The sequence below is a fragment of the Palaemon carinicauda genome, chromosome 12, assembly GCF_036898095.1.
Source record: "Palaemon carinicauda isolate YSFRI2023 chromosome 12, ASM3689809v2, whole genome shotgun sequence".
Lineage (NCBI taxonomy): Eukaryota > Metazoa > Arthropoda > Malacostraca > Decapoda > Palaemonidae > Palaemon > Palaemon carinicauda.
In genome coordinates, this window is record NC_090736.1 from 113,598,049 (window position 1) to 113,621,825 (window position 23,777).

A 23,777-nucleotide genomic window follows, 5' to 3' on the forward strand; every position below is an offset into this window, starting at 1 on the left:
CCGAGGTCTCGTCTTGCCTAGGTACCCTAACCTATGCGTTTTAATATATGTTCAGACATTTTCCTGGTTACCCTTGTGTATTGTTCTTTCAATTCATGTAGAGATAGTTATCTACTAACATTACACGTCTCCAAAAAGGGGATTTTAGGGTAATCCCTCCTTCCCTCTGAGCGTAGCATTAGGTTACAACCCTAGGGGGTCGGCATCGAATTTTTAATTCAGGCATGACTATCCTACGATTTTTCTGCTCTTCCCATGTAACCGCAGATGTAGGTTTTTAGGCTTGGTCAGAACCTCAGTCTATTTGGTCTGTGGTCAGTAGCTGACTAGCAAGGTGAATAGAATTCCTTTGCTAGGTTATGCTACCGACATAGGTGGCTAGACCTCCCTAGGCCACTCCTGAAGGGTCTGTACGATATGATACCTTCTCCCTGTGGCCTAGCAGACTACTCCTGGGCCGGCAGACCCTAAGCTGAGGAATAGAATTCTTCTACTGCTTAGGGGACATTGGCACTAGAACCCCGTTCCATTCTTGTTTAGAGGTGGCGGCGAGGGTGCTACTAACCTCTTTAATGTATTAGTCTAGCCCTATGCTAGGGAATAGAATTCTTTAGCTACACGGGATATTTCTAATACAGGAACGGAGTTTCGTTAGGTGAGGTAGAACTGGCTATACGGCCGGCTCCTTCCGTACCTTACACAGGACTCTCTTTTCCCTCCCCTTCTATCCCTTTATGTTGGCTGCTTACTACAACCTTACTGTTGCCGGTGGGTTGCCGGTGGGTTGCCGGGGTCGACCAGACTTCCCCTATACAGCCATTGTCAGGCTGCCAGTAGCTATATTAGTGGCAGGCAGCCATGACAGCTGCCGGCCGGCAGTCATGGCAGCTGCCAGCCGGCAGTCATGACCGCTGCCGGCCGGCAGCCATGGCGGCTGCCGGCCGGCAGCTGGTGGTCATGTTGACTGTGAGTGGGAAGTCCCTTCTGTCACCAAGGTCCTTCAGTTCTCCCTTGGACTGCTAGCCACAGCTTCTGTGTCCGGGGTGCTAACAGCTAGGCAGATTGGTGCTGACTCAACCGGTAGCATGTCGACTGTGCCGGCCGGAAGTACTGTCCGGCAGTGTATGGGCGGGACCTTGCCAGCGACAGTACTGTAACTGGATGGAAGCTTGAATGTTACATTCTCCCCTTCCATTTGAACTTTCTATTTGGAGAAAGGTAGTAAAATTAGACTTTTATATCCTTATTTACTCTATACATACAGGGTATTAGGCAGCCTGTTCTCCATGCTATCTCTCTCTCTTTTACCTACCATGCTGGCTGTACCAGCAAGAGCTAGCTATGCCGACGACATGCCACCTGAACTACAGCATATGTTTACACAGGTAGTCAGTATATTTGCAGTATAGGATATACAGCAGATAGAAAGTTACCGTATATATTATACTTGTAGTGATTTCCAATATATCTTGAGTATCCTTACCCAAGTATTTGTTGAACCCAGTCTCATATTGAGAGAATATAATTTCTTCAATATTCTGATTAGAAAACAGCTTTCAGATTACCATGCAATATTAAAATTTTTAAGGGCTGGAGATTACACTCCCAAGCTTTAAAGGGCAGAGCCCTTATCTTTGAGTGTCCCTGATCAGGAAGCTCTATGATTTAATATTGTAAGGGAGGCCACAGCAAATAGGTTGGATGGGATACACAAATATATATCTTTATTTTTCCCCAGTCCAGTTGGCGTCATGCCAGCTGGACATTGCAGTCAGATGCTTGCCAAAAAGGCAGCACACTGGCTGGATTACACTATATAATTATACAGTAGCCAGTAATTTGCAATATGGTATATACTGCAAATAGAAAACTACAGTACAATTATACAGTAGTTATTTCTAACATATCTTGGGTATCCTTGTGCGAGCTTCTGCTGGTGCCGCTCTTATATGGAAGGAATAGTATTTCTTCATTATGCTGATTAAGAAATCAGTTATCCTTACCCCAAAGTATTAGGAATAAAAGGGACAGTGAATTATACACTTTTCTACCCCTAGGGGTGTGAATCCTTTTAGTTGGAGTTCCCTTGATAAGGGAATATCCTCACATTTAATACTGAGAGGAGTTAACAGCATTTGCTTGCAGAGGATACACAAGTATGTGTCTCCTACTATCCCTTTATAGCTTGCTATCCTAAGCTATTTTGTTAAAGTACGACTTTGATATATTGTTTATCAGTGATATAAACAATCTTAAACTTATTCATTTTTCCTTTCTTTACAGAAGGAACACCAGATATTATGTGTTGCAGTCTTCTGCAAAACTAAGAGTAAGTGTTTTTACGGCCATAATACATGCAGGTTTCATGCCCCCTACAATACTTTTTCCAAACCCCTACATTATTGGAACCCGCAGGCTTGCAAGGTATGTCGGACCTTAATGTCCGAAGATTTCAAGAATCCCAAGTCTATACAGACTAGGGATGCAGTTTGTTACAATTCACGCAACTGGGTGAGAGGCTTCCAGAAAATCTTTCCGGGACCTTACCTGCCTAATGACAGGATGATTAGGATACTATTTTCATCAACAAGTAAGGAAATAGTCGTACCCCAGACACGAGGTACATCTCTCGATGGCCAGATAGCCTTTAGGAAGGAGGGCAGAAAACGCCCAAGGGCAGAAGGGGAGAATGTGGTGTTGGAATTGTTTCTGTCTATGCCAGCTCTAGAGCCAGCGACATCGATATCTCCACCTTCTATCCCTCTATTAGATGAAATGGACCATTCATGGGCCCAAGTGAAAAATCTAATAGAGAACTTGCGCAAACAGGAAAAAAAGCAGGAAGTGAAATGTAAGGTAGACCCTTGTAAAGCTCCACTTGTCGCTCCCCGGGGGTCATACAAACAATCCATAGATCAAGACCTTCCGACGTGCCCCAAAACCAATCCCTGGAGGTTTGCAGAGCTGATGCCGATTTTAAACGGCAACCTCTACATCTCGGAGCAGATGGGTGCTGTTCCTTTGGACAAAATCCAGTTTTGGCCAAGCTTTGACGCTTTCCCTAACTGTTTTGTTCGACTGAAGTATGAACCAATGTCAAGAAAAGGAACAGAATCAAAAGAGGTTATGATTCTCGACAATGATAAAGCATAGGCTATCTTATCAAGTAGCATAAAAAAGGCGAGTTACTAGATGTCGAAGGTATTCACACCAGTTAACAGGCACTCTTCCTTTCTTGCTCCTGCTTCAATTTCATCCCCCTTTACGGAGAACGCATTCAAATATGTCTCCGAAGCCGTTGAGGCAGGTAGACCGTGTCCTGCACTCGTAGAGTGCGAGACTCTGTCACTAGCCTTTCCCAGACAGGAGAATAACTGAAAGGAAGCCCACTTAACCTTTTCAGTAGGAAGAATGGAGGCGGATGTCGCCAGTCGACAATTTAAGGAAAATCTCCCTAAATTATTCGAGTTCCTCTTACATAATAAACTTGAGACAAAGGAGAGACTTGCAGCCTCCCCATCTCCACAAAACTACACAGAGTTCTGCTCAATTCATAAAGATACCCCAGACATGCTCAAGGTCTTAGCCAAAATACATATGGCTACCTTAGTAAAAGACCTTTACGCCTTTATAAAGGCTAGGAGAACATGTAGGGAGTTTGGGTTTGCTACCACGATAGCGAAACACGAAACAAGGAAGCTAATATCTTCAAACTTCTGGGGTAAAGACCTCTTCCCAGACGAGGTAGTCAGGAAAGTGATTAAGAACACCACCACGGAGAAAGTAGGACTTCTCCAGAAGGGGGGCGTCCTTTAAAAAAAAAGTATTCCACGGTTGTGGGTCCCCAACCTAAAAGGAAAACAGAAATGTCTGGAAATTTACTTCGGGCTGTTCAACAACATCCCACAGTTGTATTGACCGCGCTGCCACAGGTAGGTGGTTGAAAATATAATCCGAGTGATCAATCGAAGCATAGAGATGCTTCTGGTAGGAGGCAGATTCCTTTAGGATCGCTGGACCTTCGATCCTTGGGTCCATGGCCTAATCAAGATGTGACTAAGATGGGAGGTAGGGATGTCTCTACCACCATTTCCCCAACTCCTCCTATAATCCAAAACCCTCCTGGAGGATTTTATCTGAGAGCTCTAGAGCATACAGGTGGTAAAAAAACTATTGTCCATCGAATTTCAGGGAAGGCCATTGGGTGTCCACGAGAAGGACTCAAGAAAACTCATTCTGGACTTGTCACCACTCAACAAGTCCAAATAAAACAACGAGTTCAAAATGTTAATCCTTCTGAACATATGGACCCTGTTGCAAAAATGGGTGCTCGTAGTCTTGCCAGACCTGAAAGTCGTGTATTGGCAACTTCCATTTAATCACCCACTCCTCTCCTATATAGAATTCAACTTACACAAGGTAACGTATTTCCTAGGAATGATACTTGTCGGACTAGACACAGTCCTAAATATCTTCACAAAACTAGCAGACATAGTCATGCAATAATTTAGCCTAGGAAACCTTCAGGCAACAATGTTCCTGGACGAGAGGCTAGGGTGGGCAGCACCTGAGATGGCTGGTCTATGAACATCCAAGGAAATGATCCGGTCCCCGGAACATCGCGGATGAGAGATAAGATTTAAGAAGTCTCGATTCTCTCTAGCTCAAGAGTTTCAATGGCGAAAAAACCATTGAAACCTGTGGTCAAACCAACTCTCCTTTCCTTTGGGTATGAAAAAAGGAGATTGCAAGGTCAGTCAAGAGACTCTGGTAATCAGTCATATTCCCAAAACACCAACAGGGAGGAGCTCTGATCTCTCTCCAGTTCACAACAGAGACAGACCCAGTGCTAAGAGCACTGCTGCAAGATGCGTTAAGAGTCTGGAGAAAATACGCATCAAACGCTCGAAGAGATCTAAAGAGACCGGTATCAGTCCTTCCTTAATCGCTTCCCTAATAAAGATCAAAGCTCGAAGGTCCAAAAACCATGTTGATCCTGTCATGAGTGGGGAAACTCTCTCCACACAGATCAGACTGCCTACGGCTGATCTGGGACTCCAAAGCGATAATGAGACGCTGCAATCGATGATGCTATAGAACGTCTCATACAGTCTAAGTGTAGTTAACCATCCCTTCCCTAAAGGGATGGTACCTGTCAGCAGTTCATGTATAATTGACCCCTAATGTGACAGTGGATGCTCTGCTTGAGCTCAAGCCGATAGAGTTAGAATGGTCAATGGACGCAGACCTATTCTCTCCTAAATGGGAACAAGTCCCTGAACTGCAGTCCGACCTCTTCATTATGAGCGTCGTCAAGGAACTACCTCGATACGTAGCCCCATATGAGGATCCTCTAACAGAAATGATAGACATCATGTCTCTGGAATGGAAGGGATACTTATAGGATTTCCAGTTAATCCCATCCAATCACCTGCTGAAGGTCCTCAACATGCTGAAATCCTTCCAGGGAGGAGTAGCTTTGTTGGCTCCCAAGTAGCCCAAGAACAATCTGTCTTCTTTTTGGAAGGAACGGAGGCTGAGGCTTTCCCTAGTTCTGAACCCGGGACTATTTCAGAAGGTTCTGAGATTAATTGCCTTCGATTTATCACAGAGAACCCGATTTTCTTGCCCTGGCGGTTAGGAAAACATTTGGGATCTCAAAAGGCAATATAGAATTCTTAGAAGAATACAAGTCTAAGTCAACTAAAAGACAATATGAGTCATCATGGAAAAAGTGGGTTACTTTCTTAAAAGCAAAAGGACCTGAAGAGATTTCAATGAACTTCTGTCTGTCCTTCTTTATCCATCTTCATAAACAAGGTCTGGCAGCCAACACGATAACTACGTGCAATTCAGCCTTGACTAGACCTCTTCTATACGCATTTCAAGTGAATTTGGCGAATGAGATCTTTAATAAGATCCCGAAGGCATGTGCAAGGCTTAGACCTGCAACGCCATCAAATCCCATCTCTTGGTCTTTGGACAAGGTCACGATATAATGCCTCATCCGTGAACAATGAAGATTGTTTGCTTAAGGATCTAACCCAAAAGGTTATTTATCAGTTCGCCATAGCCTTAGGGGCTAGAGTTAGTGAAATAGTGGCCCTATCTAGAGATGAGGGCCACATTCAGTTCGCAGAAGCAGGAGAACTGAATCTCTTCCTTAATCCAACCTTTCTCGCTAAGAATGAGCTACCCACTAAAACGTGGGGTCCTTGGAGAATATGCCCTCTGAAGGAAGATGTCTCTCTATGACCGATAGAGTGTCTAAAGGTCTATCTTCGTAGAACTTCAAACTTCTGCTTAGGTCAGCTTTTTAAAGGAGAAACCTGGGGATCAGACTTATCCCTAAAAAAACTAAGGGCGAAGATCACCTACTTTATTCGTAGAGCGGATCCTGACCGTACTCACATAGGTCATGATCGGAGAAAAATTGCTTCATCACTGAACTTCTTTCAGTATATGTACATTGAGCGTCTTCATTCATACACCGGATGGAAATCATCCAGAGTGTTTTACAAACACTATGCGAAACAGATCCATGAACTAAAGCTCTATGTAGTGGCGGCAGGTAGTGTATTAAAACCTACCCCCTAATTACTATCATAAACAGTTAATTGCTTGGGACTTCGAATGTCCTCGCTCATATACTGGATGAGAATCATCCACAGTGTTCTACAAACACTATGCTAAGCAGGGCCATGAACTGAAGCATTATGTGGTGACGTCGGGTAGAGTATTTACCCTGCTATCTAATTCTGCGATGAGCAGCTAATTGACTGGGACTATCAATTAAAGGGATAAGGGGTCATCTCTCTTAGTGTGACCTCCTTTGAATAAGTGTTACTATGGTGACACTAACTCTCTTCAAAATCCCAGGTGTGGAATTATATAGATAGCACTAGTGCCATGTGTACGTAGTACACAGTGTCGATAGAAGGTAACGGGTACGAAAATTATGAAGAGAAATTTTATTATAAAATTTCTTCAATCTGAGAGTGGCACTCATCATTTCTTTCTTCTTAAGAAAGAAATATAATCTCTGTACAAGTTACATGTATAATTCCGTTATAATGCTACATTCGTTTTATTTGTTAATTCACTTAGTTATTTATTAAAAATAAATGTCTATTAGAATGTAATTGCATCCTAATTCACCCGACAATTGCATGATTAAAAGACCAGAGTATGTACTCTTCATATATATGTATGCTCACAAACAATGGATATAAGAAACACTGATAAGTATTCGGCAATAAACACAAACTACGAGACGGTTTGAATATTCAGTGTATACTTATGTTTTTTCATATGATACATGCTAACCTTGAGACCCTTTCTCTACTGTCTAGAATGACTCTTCCCTGTAGGGGCAGAAAGCACAAATATCGTGTATGATTAGTGATAATGACGGATAACGGTAACGTCATTTGTCTAGATTGGTCCAAATAATCATAGAAATGCTGTCCCAAGGTTAGGGCACTGATGAAAATCCACAGATACACTAATGCTCTGGTACGCTTCCAGCAGGACGACATGGCTTGAACCCAAAAAACGGATTTTGAGCAAAGCGAAAAATCTATTTTTGGGTGAGATCGCCATGTCGTCCTGATCGACCCACCCTTCTTTTATAAAAGAAAAGATCTTCACAGTATCCCTCCCGAAGTACTGTATATGTAGCACCATGCTCAATGCTACAAGGAATGTCCGCCATCTTGGAGATGGGGCTGTTATGGTGATTAATAGTAGAACGAGAACTGGGATAACCTTGATACGGCTCCCCTTCTATTCTGCCACGACCCCCTCGAAGCCTAAACGCTATTAGGGGTGCAGATTGCTATGTATCGTGTCAAGAATACGTCCTCTGATATTATGGATTATCCTTGACAGAAAATTTAAGGATATTCGCTCCAGGAGTTAGAATTCTAGGACCTGAAGGTTTAATTCTCTGGGAATATCACTGTAGTAACATATATCCCTTAGGAAGCTACTTTAGGAACTTCCATCAGGACACCATGGACCTCCCAACCAAAAGTAGATTTTTCGCTTTGCTCAAAATCCGTTGTATATATATATATATATATATATATATATATATATATAATTTTTTTCTCGTCTTCTCATGTTCAGGGGTTTCTTCAACTGGTCATTTGTCCCCATTTACTTCTATCCCTGTAATCCTCCTCTGTCACACATAACAAACTTCCTTTTTATTGTCTCCTAATGAATCCATAAATCTCCTCCATTTAGTCTTTCCTCTCTTCCATGGCTAACAATCTCCTCCCTTCTCTACAAGTGCCGTTACAACCGTAATTTTAATCTTTATATTTTGATATGTGGGTGAAAGGGTTTAAATACATGTGAGCACAGGGCTGTGTATAACGGATACTACTTAAATTTTACAGTACACCAGATCGGTAAATTAGGTGAACGTCAAGACAATATTGTCAGAAAAAAAAAATGACAATTCATGTAGAAACATACATGAGTAAGATAAAATATAAATATTTCACTGAAAGAGTGAATCATACGGATATAGCATTTTTTTTCTTTTTTAAAAATTAAATTGTATGATAATTGACCTGAAAAGTTTGCCAGAAAGCATTAATCATGAGGGAATAGAACTGCAAGCAACTGTGCAAGGCAAAACCCCAGAATTCGTAAACAGACAATACTTTTTTCAAGCTTCGTTCCCTCTTTTGCACACCATGTAGCAAACAGTTTTGCTTTCACTGAACAATATTAACTGGAAAATTCCAAAGAAGTTTCACTTCGTTCACTTTTTTGCAATTTTCTCCATCGTCCAAAATGTGTGTGTGTATATATATATATATATATATATATATATATATATATATATATATATATATATATATATATATATATATATATATATATATATATATATATATATATATATATATATTATATATATATATATATATATATATATATATATATATATATATATATTGAAAAGCTGAAAGATGGCAAATCAGTATTTAGAAAATGTAGAAGTAGCACTGACCAAATTTCCTTTTGTGACTTGTACACTAATAAGTAGAATATACAAATCCCATTTTTATGGCATTTGTGGACTATGAAAAACCATTTAATAATATGCACAGGCCAAATTTTAGGAAGGTTTTGCGTAATTATGGAATTCCTCTTGAATATGTAAATTTGATTAAGTCTCTCTATGAGCAAAGCAAGTACAAACTTAATGTTAATTGAGTCTTATGAAATGAATTTCCAGTTAACAGTGGGGTACTCCAATAGAATGTGTTATCACCTATGTGGTTTATCCTTTTCATGGTTTTTTTAATACGTAGAATAGGTAGAGATGGTAGAGAAGGATTAGACTGTATCGGTGATAGAAATTTAGTAGACGTAGAGTATGCTGATGATGCTATCCTTGTTAGCAGAACACCACAGGATTTACGATTCTTGTTTAACAGAATGCATGAGTATCACATGAGGTTGGGCTAATGATAATAAAAAAAAAAGACCGAAATGATGATAACGGAGTATGCAATGGAAGAAAAAATATTATTTGAAGGAGAAGAGATTAATGATGTAGAATCATTTAAGTATTTACGAACTGTGATCTCCTATACAAGTTCTCTAGAATTAGAGGTTAGTGAAAGATTGGAAGAAACAAATAAACCATGGCAAGGATAAATAGATTTTGGAAATCAAATCGCCTAATTTACATCCAAAAATCAGACTAAATTTTCAATTTAGTAAGATCGGTGTTACTTTATGGACCTGTATCATAGAATGACAATGAAACAAAGCCCTCAAAATGTTATTGGGAGTTAAATGAGTGGTCAGGATTATAAAACATACTATAAGAGAGGTTACTCGAGTGCCATATGTTGATGGGATCATGATGAGGGGTAGATGGAGATGATTTGAGCAAGCTCTATGCACTCCGCAAGAGAGACTAGTTCACCAGACGTTCAGTTGGGCTCCACAAGGAACTAGAAGATTTGAAAGACCCAGCCATATATGACTAAAGACTATGAAGTGTGAAGTAGGAGAGGTTGAATGGGGAAGAATTTGATTAAAAGCTTAAGATAGAGACGACTCAAGATATTTAACCGAGGCCCTTTGCGTTAATGGACGTAGGAGAAGATGATGATATCGCTTATATATATATATATATATATACATATATATATATATATATATATACTTTATATATATATGATTATATATATATATATATATATATATATAAAAATCAATATATAAATATATATATATATATATATATCTTTATGTTTATATATATACAGTATATATATATATATATATATATCTTTATGTTTATATATATACAGTATATATAAATATATATATATATATATATATACATATATATATCTATATATATATCTATATATATATATATATATATATATGTTTCAATTATTTGAAACCATCTATAACTATTCATGTGTCAACACGATTTGTTGGCTTCACAATATGTGGTAATTATCTCAGATATTTTGGACGAACGGTTCTGATAACTTTGTGGGTTATTGTATCAATTTTAAACTCAAGTTTCACTTTAATAGACAGTCATTGTAAATTAATTAGTATAGACGTGATCCTTTTTCGAGGTGGGATACATTTTATCAGTCTTCTTCCTCTCTTTATCCTGTTTTATAATTTCTCAAGTTATACTCTTGCGTAAATTGTAGTAGTTGAAGTTACATTAGTCAAACCTGGCACTAAGAGTTCATTTTAATAAAAACAACGTTACAGAGATGATAACCAGAAGTTCTTACTGCACTATTTATTTGGGCATTGGAAAACAAGTTACATGCGAGAGATAAGACTAGATCACGAACTTTACTAGATATTAGGAGAGAATCGTTATTTATGTTTAACTGAATATCACCCAAGTATCTTATGCAGTTTTTATGTTCCACAACAATAATCTTAGTTTTGTTTTTATTTAATTTCAGTTGTTTGATTGTCATTCATTTTTTAACATTATCAAGAATTCGGTTCAGAGTTTCAGTAGTATCGTCTATATCATTTCCGCAGTAGTAAAATTTTGTATAATTTGCAAATAGTTTGAACTTCAGACCATGCCTTTGTAGTATTCTCGATAGACCAGTAGTATAGATACAGAATAAGATTGGGCCCAGTACACACCCCTTAGGTACCCCTCTGTTTAAAGGTTTATATATCGAAGAAGAGTTCCCACTCTACACACAGTAATGTGTGCAAACCAAGTAGCCTTTCAGGTATTCGAAGGATCGATCTTCAATACCGATACACGATTAGCATTTAACAGCAGCGCATGCACAATAAAATACCATATTTATTTACATCCAACATTTCCAGCATTTCATTTACAACAGAACAGATGGCTGTCGCCTTAGAGTAAAATTTTCTGTAAGCAGACTCGTTATCTGGCAAAACTTCTATGTTTTGTGAATGGCTAACTAGTTATTCAAGAAATGCGTATCCTAGCACTTTTGAAACAAAAAATAGATTCAAAATAAATCTATATGAATTTAATTCCTGATAATTCAGAGCACTTTTTCAGAAACGGTATGACAATAGCCATTTTCTCAGATTTTGGAAAGATATACTCATCGATGCTTTCTCATAATTATAAGAACTAAACTAGAAAAGTTCTTTCTCCAGTTACTTCATATATTGGCATTGTATGGATCGCACAGTTAGTTCTCTTATCTCTCTTAATAATCCGGGTGATATCATATGTTATGTTGTTAAATATCGTTAATTTCATCTCGGTTCTGGTGTAGCATCGATCTGATGTTGAATATTTGCAAATGGCCTGTATAATTTTCTAATTTGTTCTTAACGAACGTAAAGAACACTAGTAAACTGTACTCCTCTGATAGCTTTTTTTTCATTTACCTTCCCCATCAAACCAATTAGGAGAAGACGGAACCTTTTTTTTTTTCTTTTGTTTTTTGAGTCTTCGTGGATATTTCTCTTATAGTATTATTTCTCATAACTTGTGGGTATATATATTGGCACATTGCAGTTTTGTATTCTACCCATGTACTTTCAGTTTTAAACCCGTTCCACTTTCTTTCTCTACGACCCTTTTCCCTCTTTTTTTTTCTAAAGTCTCTTCATCAAACCAGGAAGATCGATCTTTTACAACTATATTTTTTTTTTTTTCCATCAGTGGACTCATGGTATCATATTCACCTTTACTCTCCCTGTTATATCAAATCATAAGGCAGTCAACACACATTGCTTCCAACAAACGTTGGTTATGATGATCACAGGGAATGCTGATAGCATCATCTATTTTCTTCGTAACTTCTTAAATCAATGCAAAAGGAGAATAGTTTGATTTCTATCCAAAGGTTATTTCCTTCACCACTGCATGTGTCTGTAGATATAGTGTAGTCGTAATTAGTTTGTGCACTGGAAAGAAAGCGCATTTCTCTTCGACATTTATATCAGATACAACGTTATCAATTTCATCACTCAGTACTAGGTCTAATGTATGCCCAGTCAAAGTAGTGGTACAATCAACAATTATTCACCAGTTGATGATTCCATTACCTCACTAAATGTTGAAATATTATGATTGTATGCGTTAAAAGACTGAAGTCTCCACAAATAACTGAATCATTTTTCTCCAATATAATACACTTAATGGGTACAATGAATTCTTCAAAGAAGATACTAGTCTTTGTTCTTGGAGGTTTGTATAGCTTCAATGGATTTTTTTGTGGGGGGGGGGCGGGGGTAAAATTTATTTCTTTTTATTGTACTATTCTTTTTAACCTTTTGAGATTTGAGTTTCATTTATGAATGAAGAACCTGTCACACCCACCCTCTCTTGGAATGTGAAAGAAGACGTGTGTGTGTGGGTGTGGGTATTAAGGGTTCATTTCAGATAATGGTAGTATGTCTGGTTATTCCTCGTTTATCAATTCTCGAATTTGAGTAGTTTTATTTCCAACAGAACTCATATTTACCTAGCCACCGCTCATGACATTCTTAGAGTCCCTGGACAATATTTTCTGCTAGCCTTTTCAGTTCCAAGCTATAAGCATTGCAATTTTTTGAGTTCATTGTGTGGGCATTTGGTTTGTTCAAGTTTATGCACTTTATACACTTTGACTACTACGAATGACTTTCTTAGGTAGGATTTTTTTTTTCCAAACATTCCCCGCCTACTTTATCATCAGTGTTACACTTGCAACATTTTTCATAATGTCCATACCTCTGACAGTGGTAGCAGGTGATCATGTGTTACCTATCAAGTATCTTATAAGTACCCCATCGCAACATAACTTTGTTACCGTTATCATCAATAGCCTTTCAAACTTAAAGATCACATTTCAACAAGTAGGGGGTAGTCCCACCTGAAGAACTTTTCATTAGTACCATAATTATCATCTGAATTTTTTTTTCTTTTTTTTTTATTTGAACCAAACAAAAATTTTTGTTAATCAAAATGTTTACTAATTTATCTTCACAATTGCATATTTTTTTTTTCTATTTTTATTTTTACATCAGTATTTTTATCGTCTTGGTAGGAATTTGTTTGCTGCTTGCTCTCTGATTTTCTCTGTCAGCAACGTTTCCAACAGCATTTCCTTTTGAAGTTGACCTCGTAATAAGAATTGAAATGTCTTAAAATGCATTTTCCTCTCCATTTTTCTCTCAATAACGTTAGTTTTAGCATTATTTTATTAAAGCTCCATTACTTTGTCAGCGTATGTAATTTTCTCTGGTTCTGAGTCCAACAGTGTTTGAAGTGTTGCCTTAATTAAATCCATATTCATCGCTAGATTATCAGCAATCTCAGTTAGGTCAGTGGTCTGGGTGGGATTTGCTGTGTGCGCTAAATTCATCAACTTACTTTTCCAATGCAACAATTCTCAAATCTTTCTCATTCGAAGCATAGTCTTTCAGTCGCATTGCCTCATCCATTTTAACATATTGTATGTATCTTAGCTATTCTGGCTTAATTTAAGTAGAATGGACATATAAAAATCAATTTTATTACGTCTTTACTCTTAATATTTTTTCAATATAAACACATACTTCTTGAGATAATAGCTTTTTACAGTCACTTCGTATACATGTTTTTGGGTCTCCCTCTGTATAACCATATTGTGGACAGCACAGGGATTCGGCCATAATGTACCTTTTACTTCCTACGTCAGTCTCTACATGAGATTAACTTGTTTTTTGTTCTCTCTCTCTCTCTCTCTCTCTCTCTCTCTCTCTCTCTCTCTCTCTCTCTACCATTTCATGAATGACAAACGTGAGCTAAAATTAAAAAAAGAAAAAAAATGCTAAAACGCACCTAGGGAGAATGTTCAACAAATACAGTAATTTACAGTTACTGCAGGACAAAGTCCTCAGACACGCCGACATTAATATCAGGAATTTGAACGGTTTTCATCATAATGCTGGGCACTGCGGATTGATGATAGCTGAAAACTTTTGTTTGAGAACTCGAAGCAAACCCTCTTAGTATGTGTGACCCTGACTAGTAAAACCTTTTTATACATGACAAAACACAAACCCTCTTACGACCGTAAATGCAAAGTTATATATATATATATATATATATATATATTTATATATATATATTTACATATATATAAATATATATATATATATATATATATATATATAGTGGTATGTGTGTCTTTATATGTACACGTATTTATATATACAATCCATATACAGCATTGGGGCATTTGACTTACTGGATAATTTTACATTGAATCCTTCTTTGTTTACGGCTTATCCTACGTTTGCCTTCACAAATATAGAAAAGCCTGGCCTGAAGAATAATAATAATAATTATATTTTTCAGCCTACATATTACCCTCGATCAGATCCTCATACACCTGTAAACACTGATATTACAAAACAAATTTCCTTCGCTCTTGGGGTTAACTATTACACTGAAATTGTCCAGTGGCTACTTTCCTCATGGTGAGGGGAGATAAGGCATTTTAGCTATGGTAAGCAGCTCCTCGGGGTGAAAAAACTCCAAAATCAAACCATTGATCTCTAGACTTTACCAGTGCCGTAGGCACACTATTCTTTGTTTCCAAATTTTCTTTCCACTCTAGACTATTTTCCATGTTAGAACCCTTGTGCTTATAACGTTTGCTTGTTCAAATAGAGTTGCTAAATACCAAGTGATAATATATATATATATATATATATATCTATATATATATATATATATATATATAAATATATATATATATATATATATATGTGTGTGTGTGTGTGTGTGTGTGTGTGTGTGTGTGGTGAAATACTGGGTTATTTACAACCACATATATTAACCTTTTAACTGTAAATCCTCGTGCACCAACTTCGCACGAGGCCAAGTTACATAACTGAGAAGCACACTTACTTAAGAGACATCTGCCGTTTACTTTACCTTTGATTCAAAACTATATTTCCTGCACCAATTCTTTTTGGGGGTGATGCCACACGGGTTCACAAAGACTCATTAAAAAGTTTGACATATATTTAATATTTAAAGTACACTAATAAAATCATCTGAGTTACGCTAAAGAGCGAACATTAACATTAACACAAATGAACAAAAATTTACGTTACTTGATAAAAATTAAACAAATATCAAACGGAGTTACAGAGTATTCTTATAAAAACATTGCTGCAATGATGAGGCGATGGTTCACGAGGTGATGATGGCGGATTCAGGAGAATATCTTTTAGTTACTTGCCTTTTGGAGTTAACTGCTCAAAGAGGCCTAGATTCACCTTTCATCCCTGGAAGAAAACTCAGGAGGAGTATATTGCATAGCACAGTTGTCAGATCTACAAAATTACAGGGTTACGTAAACATAACATTAATCTAAAAGATAAACATCAAGTGCTCTAATCGTAACCCAACATACACAAAAAAAAAGGGGTTTCGTCCAGAAGGCAAGTTTAAATTACTGGTATGTGCCCTTACAATAATCAAACAACATATATATTCTCCACAGGAAGAAGTTTGACAACAATGGGATGTTACGTCATTTTATCTGATCTAGATGGATAAAATTTGCAAGAAAGTTATCTTATCACTTTAAATATTATTATACTAATTCATACAAACTCATTGATATAGTTAATATGATAAAACTACTTCTGTGGAGGAAAATAATCACATTTAAACATATATTCATAGAAACTGGGAAATACATTAGAAAACGAACACTCTTAAAACTAAGAATACTTTTATTAAAGGGGAATAAATGTCAATTTTTGACAATATATATATATATATATATATATGTGTGTGTGTGTGTGTGTGTGTGTGTGTGTGTACGTGTGTTTGTGTGTATAATAATTAGAAATAAAACTATTATTATTATTATTATTATTATTATTATTATTATTATTATTATTATTATTATTATTATTATTATTATTGTTGTAGTAGTTTTTTCGGCTGTAATATATAGAAAAGAATTTTGTTAACATTCCCTCACACTCATTCAACATATGGATTTTATAATGATTAGACTGACCTTTGTAGTGTTACTAACTATTTCAAACTGCAACAGTTTTTTCCATAAACCCGGAAAACATAGTGACAATATATCGAGCAGAGTCTCCGGTCTATTGCATCAGTAGTTAGTTAAACGAGAACAGTTCAGCCGAAGAGTCAAAGTTGAGTTTTGATATAATGTTTTAAAAAAAATGGTTATCTCTCTCTCTCTCTCTCTCTCTCTCTCTCTCTCTCTCTCTCTCTCTCTCTCTCTTCAAATATCACAAGTAAGAAAGACATGAAGTGTTGAACATACTTTATTTTGAAAATTTCATACTAGTTCGAAAATATATCGACTTAGATGTGGTCACGACCCGGACACGGTCTCGACTCGGACAGTCTTAATAACCAATCAACGATCGAGCCTAAGATGACGTCAGAGCTATGACGTATGAGGGAGGGCGGTCCTAACTAGACGCCATTTGCAAACCTGCCCGCCAACGCTCCGCTTGTAAACAAGGTAAGAATTTCAATTTTAAGGGGTCGCGATCTTAATTTTCGGCATCGGGATATATTGTGCCATGACCATGAATAAGGCGTGATCTAGTTGTGATAAGTTTTGTTTTGTAATATAGCCATATTGGCATAAAATCAGTGATAATACGGAGTGGCTAAACAACAATGGAGTGGCTTGGGGTGCCCGCTAAATAATTTTATGGTGTGTTCTCGACTCGGACAATTTTTGATGGTTCATGCAAATTAAGTGTACTGGAAAAACCACTTAAAAAGTGAATGATTGCATAGTTCTTACAACTATAATGTACCATATGTGAGATAAAGCCATGGAAAAGGCTGGAAATGGGTGTTTGCCACGGCTAAATATCAAGTGATTTTTCAAAGTGTTTTATTGATGGAATTGAATTATTTTTTAGCATTAATATATGCCCCCATTAGTGTTTACTTTTCCAAATTGAAATATTTAACCTAGGCCAATTGTTTATATTTTTTACGAATTTTTAAAAAAAATTATGTGCGTGGTCTCGACTCGGACAATGTGCACGTGCTGTCCGAGTCGAGACCACGGAGGTATAAGAAGCAATAAATTTTTTTTTTAAATGACTCTCTCAATCACTCTCATTTTAACCTAAAACCAATATTAATACTATATATTAAATCTTATAAAATTATTGATGGTTTAAAATAATTAAATATGGGTGATTGCCTAAGTCAAACATAGAGTCAGTTTTGAGCTATTTTTTTTTGTGCAAATTAATTTTTTTTAGAATTAATATGTGCCCCCCAATAGTGTTTAGTCTTCCAAATTGAAATATGTAACCTAGGCCAATTTTTTAATTTTTAATAATTTTTTTAAAAAGCAAGGTCCGTGTTCTCGACTCGGACAGGTTTGTCCGGGTCGAGAACACAGAGGTATAAAAAGCAATAAATTTTTCTTTTTAATTGACTCTGTCAATCACTCTCATTTTAACCTAAAACCAATATTAATACTATATATTAACTCTTATAAAATTATTGATGGTTTAAAATAATTAAATATGGGTGATTGCCAAAGTCAAACATAGAGTCAGTTTTGAGCTATTTTTTTTTTGTGCAAATTAATTTTTTTTAGAATTAATATGTGCCCCCCAATAGTGTTTAGTCTTCCAAATTGAAATATTTATCCTAGGCCAATTTTTTAATTTTTAATATTTTTTTTTAAAAAGCAAGGTCCGTGTTCTCGACTCGGACAGGTTTGTCCGGGTCGAGAACTCGGAGAATTTTTATTTTTCTAAAATTTATTAATTGGTCAGGCAATAGAATTTTAACATGGAACAAATATTCATTAGCCTAGCCTATGTCTCTAATGCCATTTATCTCTTTCAGATCCTTTGTGACTCCCAACCATGCCTCGCAACTACCAGCCAAGGAACATCCTAACCACGGATAGGACCAACTTAGAGAAGGCATTCTACCACCGCCTAGAGACTGGTTGTAGCATCCGTACTGCGTGCAACCTTTTTGGAGTTAAAGTTTCGACTCTTGGGGTAAGCTTGAATAAATCTATGCCCTCTTAAATTCTATGTGTAGCCTAGGCTAAGAACTTTAGGCTAGCCTAGGTTAGCCTACCCTATCGGGCCTATGCTCCCCACTTTAACCATTGTTTTATTTTTTCAGGATGCTTTCACTCGGTCCAACACGGAGAGTGATGGGAGGACGTTTGTGCCTAAGCATCAGAACGTCAAAAAGGTTTTCACCGATGCGCAGGAACGCTTGATCGAGGAATACTCTATCAAGATCGCGCGGATGTTCTACGGCCTGCTAACGAGAGCTTTCAGGAGGATGATCCTGAAGTATGCAGAGGCTGTTGGCAGCCCGTGTATTCCTGATGCCTGGAAGAGGGAAGGTATGGCCACCCGTGACTGGTATTATGGGTATATGTTCCGTCATCCAAGGCTTGCATTGAAGGCTCCGAAGGGCATGTCACTTTCGCGCGCGATGGCTTTCAACCGCGTAAACGTTGAAGTCTTCTTCAAGGCTTACGTGGAAGCTGTCGAGCGACACAGTTTCATGCCAGCCAGGATCTTCAACTTGGATGAGAGTGGCTTGTCCACTGTGATGAAGCCATGTAAGGTTGTTTGCGAGAGAGGTCGTCCTGTTGCTTCGCAGGTTGCTCGGGAGAGAGGCAATCATATGACTTTCATGGGGATTGTTAATGCTTCAGGGCATGGTTTCCCTCCAGTGTTTATCATCGCACGAAAGAAGATGAATGCTGATTTTCAGAGAGGGACTACTCCTGGAACCACAGTGCTCTTGCAGGCTAACGGTTGGATGGACCATGAGCGTTTCGTGCAGACACTCGAGCATCTCCATAAGGTGTCTTATTCTTCAGTGGAGAATAAGATACTGCTGATAATGGACAATGCCGAGTGTCACATGAGCATTCATGTGGTTGAGTATGCGATACGGCATGGCATCGTAATTGTCACGCTGCCACCTCATACTAGAGCCAAACTCCAGCCATTAGATGTAAGTGTCTTTGGCCCCTTCAAGTCTGTCCTGCGATCCATTCAGGGCGATTTTAAACTTTCAAACCCTCACGTGCCCATCACGGAACATATGTCGCCAGAGATGGCGTGCAAGGCCTGGGACAAGGTTTGTAATGTCACCAACATCACCAATGGGTTTCGCGCTACTGGCATCTTTCCCGTCAACCGCAACATCTTTCCAGATGATGCGTTTGCTGGGGCAGAAGTCACAGAGCAGGCCCCTCCTGATGATGATGATGATTTGCCAGAAACTGTTGCCGCACCCTTGACACCAGTTCCATCGGTGCCTGACCAACCTCAGCCTGGACCATCTGGAATAGGTATGATGTCACCAGCTTCAGCATCTAGGGCTAACACTCCTGAAGCAGCACTTCAACCTCGGCAGACTCCAACTCCAACACCTTCATCTCCTCCAATTCCCGACATCACTCCCGAAGCTGTGCAGCCCTACCCGAAGGCTCGTCCCCGCCCTGCTGCTAGAGGGCGCAAGAAGATCCGCGCCTGCATCCTGACTGAGGATGAGGAGGCTCTTAGCCAGCTGCGGGACAAGGAGGAGAAGAAAGCAGCCAGAGAGGAGAAGAAGCGGAGGTTGTAGGAGAAGAAGAGAGGGCAGGAGGCACGACAGGCGGTTAAGAGGAGGAGGTCTGAGCCAGTTGAGGAGAGCAGTAGTGATGAGGAGGCTGTCGACAATCCTACACTCTGTGACGACTCATCTGAATATTCAGATGAAATTGCAGAAGAACTTGAGTTTGATGCTGCCTCCTATCCATTCGTCCAGAAGGAGCCAGAGGTGAGGGACTTTTTTTTAATATTTCAAAATCTGTAGCCTAGCCTAGGCTAGATTATGTTCATCTATTGCATAAGTAGCCTAGGCTAGGCTAAGTCTAGAAGAAAATTTCTATTTAATTGTCAAATTCCATAGGCTAGGCTATTCATTCTTTTTTTTCATATTTCAAAATCTGTAGCCTAGGCTATCCTAGCCTACATTATGTTCATCTATTGCATAGGCTAAGTAGCCTAGCCCAAGTGTAGAAGAAAATTTCTATTTAATTGTCAAATTTAGTAGCCGAGCTGAATGGCTTGGTTTTAAAGCCAAATTCCTTAGAAAATTTCTATTTAATTGTCAAATTTAGTAGCCGAGCTGAATGGCTTGGTTTTAAAGCCAAATTCCTTATTCATTAATTCCATAGGCTAGGCTATTAATTCTTTTTTTTTCATTTTTTCCCCCAGTGGGTGACTTTGTCCTGGTCCAGCTTCTCTTCCAGGGGAAGAGGTTTGAGGAGCTTGTCCACTTTGTGGGCAAGGTCATTTCCCTGGAGGAAGACGGGCAGCAGCTGCAGGTGGACTTCCTCAGGATAAGGTCGCCCTTGCTGAAGAACACCTTCCACTTCCCAGAAATCGGGGATGTCGACAGTGTCGACCGCAGCAGTGTGTTGGGGGTCCTCACAGTCAGCACAGTGTGTGCGTGCGTGTGTGTGTGTGTGTGTGTGTGTGTGTGTGTGTTAACCATCACATACATCAATATTCATGAAAACCTAAAATAGTTTAGCAGAATATTGTATTCGGCAATGGGTCATCAAAGTTAACTTATTTGTGTTATTAACCTAAGTGATCTTAGATATTCTTTATTAAGAATCCCATTTTACTTGAGCTTTGATGCTACAGCATAACTCGTAGCCATCACATCAGATAGAAATATTCCCTGAATCACATCAGTTATATGACCAATAGCCGTGATCATTGGACGGTCATTCCAACTCTGATCCTCTGATAATGGTTTTGCCTTTCTACTAAACCACCAAACGTTCCCTATCGATGTCATGAAACATATCACTAAATGGGACCTGTTCAGCATTTAGGATGTGACCTTGCATATGCAATGAGAAACCAACATACGTGTTTCGTAACATTATTAGGTCCATTCGGAGTTAATGGCTAGCTAGAGAGGTTATGAAGTGTCACTCAGTAAGGATATTATATCTTTACCTAAACATGTATAGTAAAAGGAAGGTTTACTTAGCACATACAACACTTGTGACCTGTTTAGTATACACATATAAAACTTCTCTGCAGAAAAAAATACGCTATTCTTTTCAATGACTGCTAATAGTTCCATAAACATAATATATTATGATTATATGCTTTAAAACTACTATAAAAGAGCACACTCCGTGAGGATTTACAGCAAGTCAGAAAATTTCGCTAAGAATGGTGAATGAATCCTGATGAGAGTACAGAAGAGTGAAATTTGACAAAAGAAAAAGGAGACAAAGGTAAATTGTGTTTATATATATATATATATATATATATATATATATATATATATATATATATATATATATATATATACCTGTATATATATACATGTATATATATATTATTATTATTATTATTTATTACTATCCAAGCTACAACCCTAGTTGGAAAAGCAAGATGCTATAAGCCCAGGGGCTCCAAAAGGGAAAATAGCTGAGTGAGGAAAGGAAATAAGGAAATAAATAAATGAAGAGAACAAATTAACAATAAATCACTCTAAAATAAGAAACAACGTCAAAACAGACATGTCATATAATAAACTATCAACAACATCAAAAACAAATATGTCATAAATAAACTATAAAAAGACTATGTCTGCCTGGTCAACAAAAAAGCATTTGCTCCAACTTTGAACTTTTGAAGTTCTACTGATTCAACCACCCGATTAGGAAGATCATTCCACAACTTGGTCACAGCTGGAATAAAACTTCTAGAGTACTGCGTAGTATTGAGCCTCGTGATGGAGAAGGCCTGGCTATTAGAATTAACTGCCTGCCTAGTATTACGAATAGGATAGAATTGTCCAGGGAGATCTGAATGTAAAGGATGGTCAGAGTTGTTAAAAATCTTATGCAATATACATAATGAACTAATTGAACGACGGTGCCAGAGATTAATATCTAGATCAGGAATAAGAAATTTAATAGACCGTAAGTTTCTGTCCAACAAATTAAGATGAGAATCAGCAGCTGAAGACCAGACAGGAGAACAATACTCAAAACAAGGTACAATGAAAGAATTAAAACACTTCTTCAGAATAGATTGATCACCGAAAATCTTGAAGGACTTCCTCAATAAGCCTATTTTCTGTGAAATTGAAGACACAGACCTTATATGTTTCTCAAAAGTAAATTTACTGTCGAGAATCACACCTAAAATTTTGAAAGAGTCATACACATTTAAAGAAACATTATCAATACTGAGATCCGGATGTTGAGGAACCACCGTCCTTGACCTACTTACAATCATACTTTGAGTTTTGTTAGGATTCAACTTCATACCCCATAATTTGTACCATGCACTAATTCTAGCTAAATCTCTATTAAGGGATACACCAACCCTAGATCTACATTCAGGGGATGGAATTGATGCAAAGAGAGTAGCATCATCTGCATATGCAACAAGCTTGTTTTCTAGGCCAAACCACATGTCATGTGTATATAGTATGAAAAGTAATGGGCCAAGAACACTACCCTGTGGAACACCAGATATCACATTCCTATAATCACTATGGCGCCCATCAACAACAACTCTTTGAGATCTATTACTTAAAAAATCAATAAAAATGCTAAGAAACGACCCACCCACTCCCAACTGTTTCAGTTTGAAAACAAGGGCCTCATGATTAACACGGTCAAAGGCAGCACTAAAATCAAGGCCAATCATACGAACTTCCCGACCAAAATCAAGGGATTTCTGTACAGCATTGGAGATTGTAAGAATGGCATCACATGCTCCAAGGCCTTTACGAAAACCAAATTGCAAACTAGGGAGTAGATGATTACCTTCAGCAAACCTATTAAGACGTTTTGCCAGAAGACGTTCAAAAACTTTAGATAATATGGGAGTTATGGAAATTGGGCGGTAATCAGTGGGACTTAAGCTACCACAAACACATTTACATAGAGGAGTAACATTACCAATTCTCCAACTAGTGCTAAAAGCTCCTCTTCTTGCTAACTTGCGCAAAATAACAGATAACTTTGGAGCTAAGAAATCTGCTGTCTTTATAAAAAACAAAGGAAAAATACCATTTGGGTCTACACCTACATAAGCATCAAGGTCCATCAACAGAGCTTTAATCTCACGAGATCGAAAAGCTAAACTAGTTAGTTTAGCCTCAGGAAAACAGGAATGAGGAAGTTCAAGTTTTTCATTACACTGTTTACTGTCAAAAACATCAGCCAAAAGGGTTGCCTTTTCCTTTG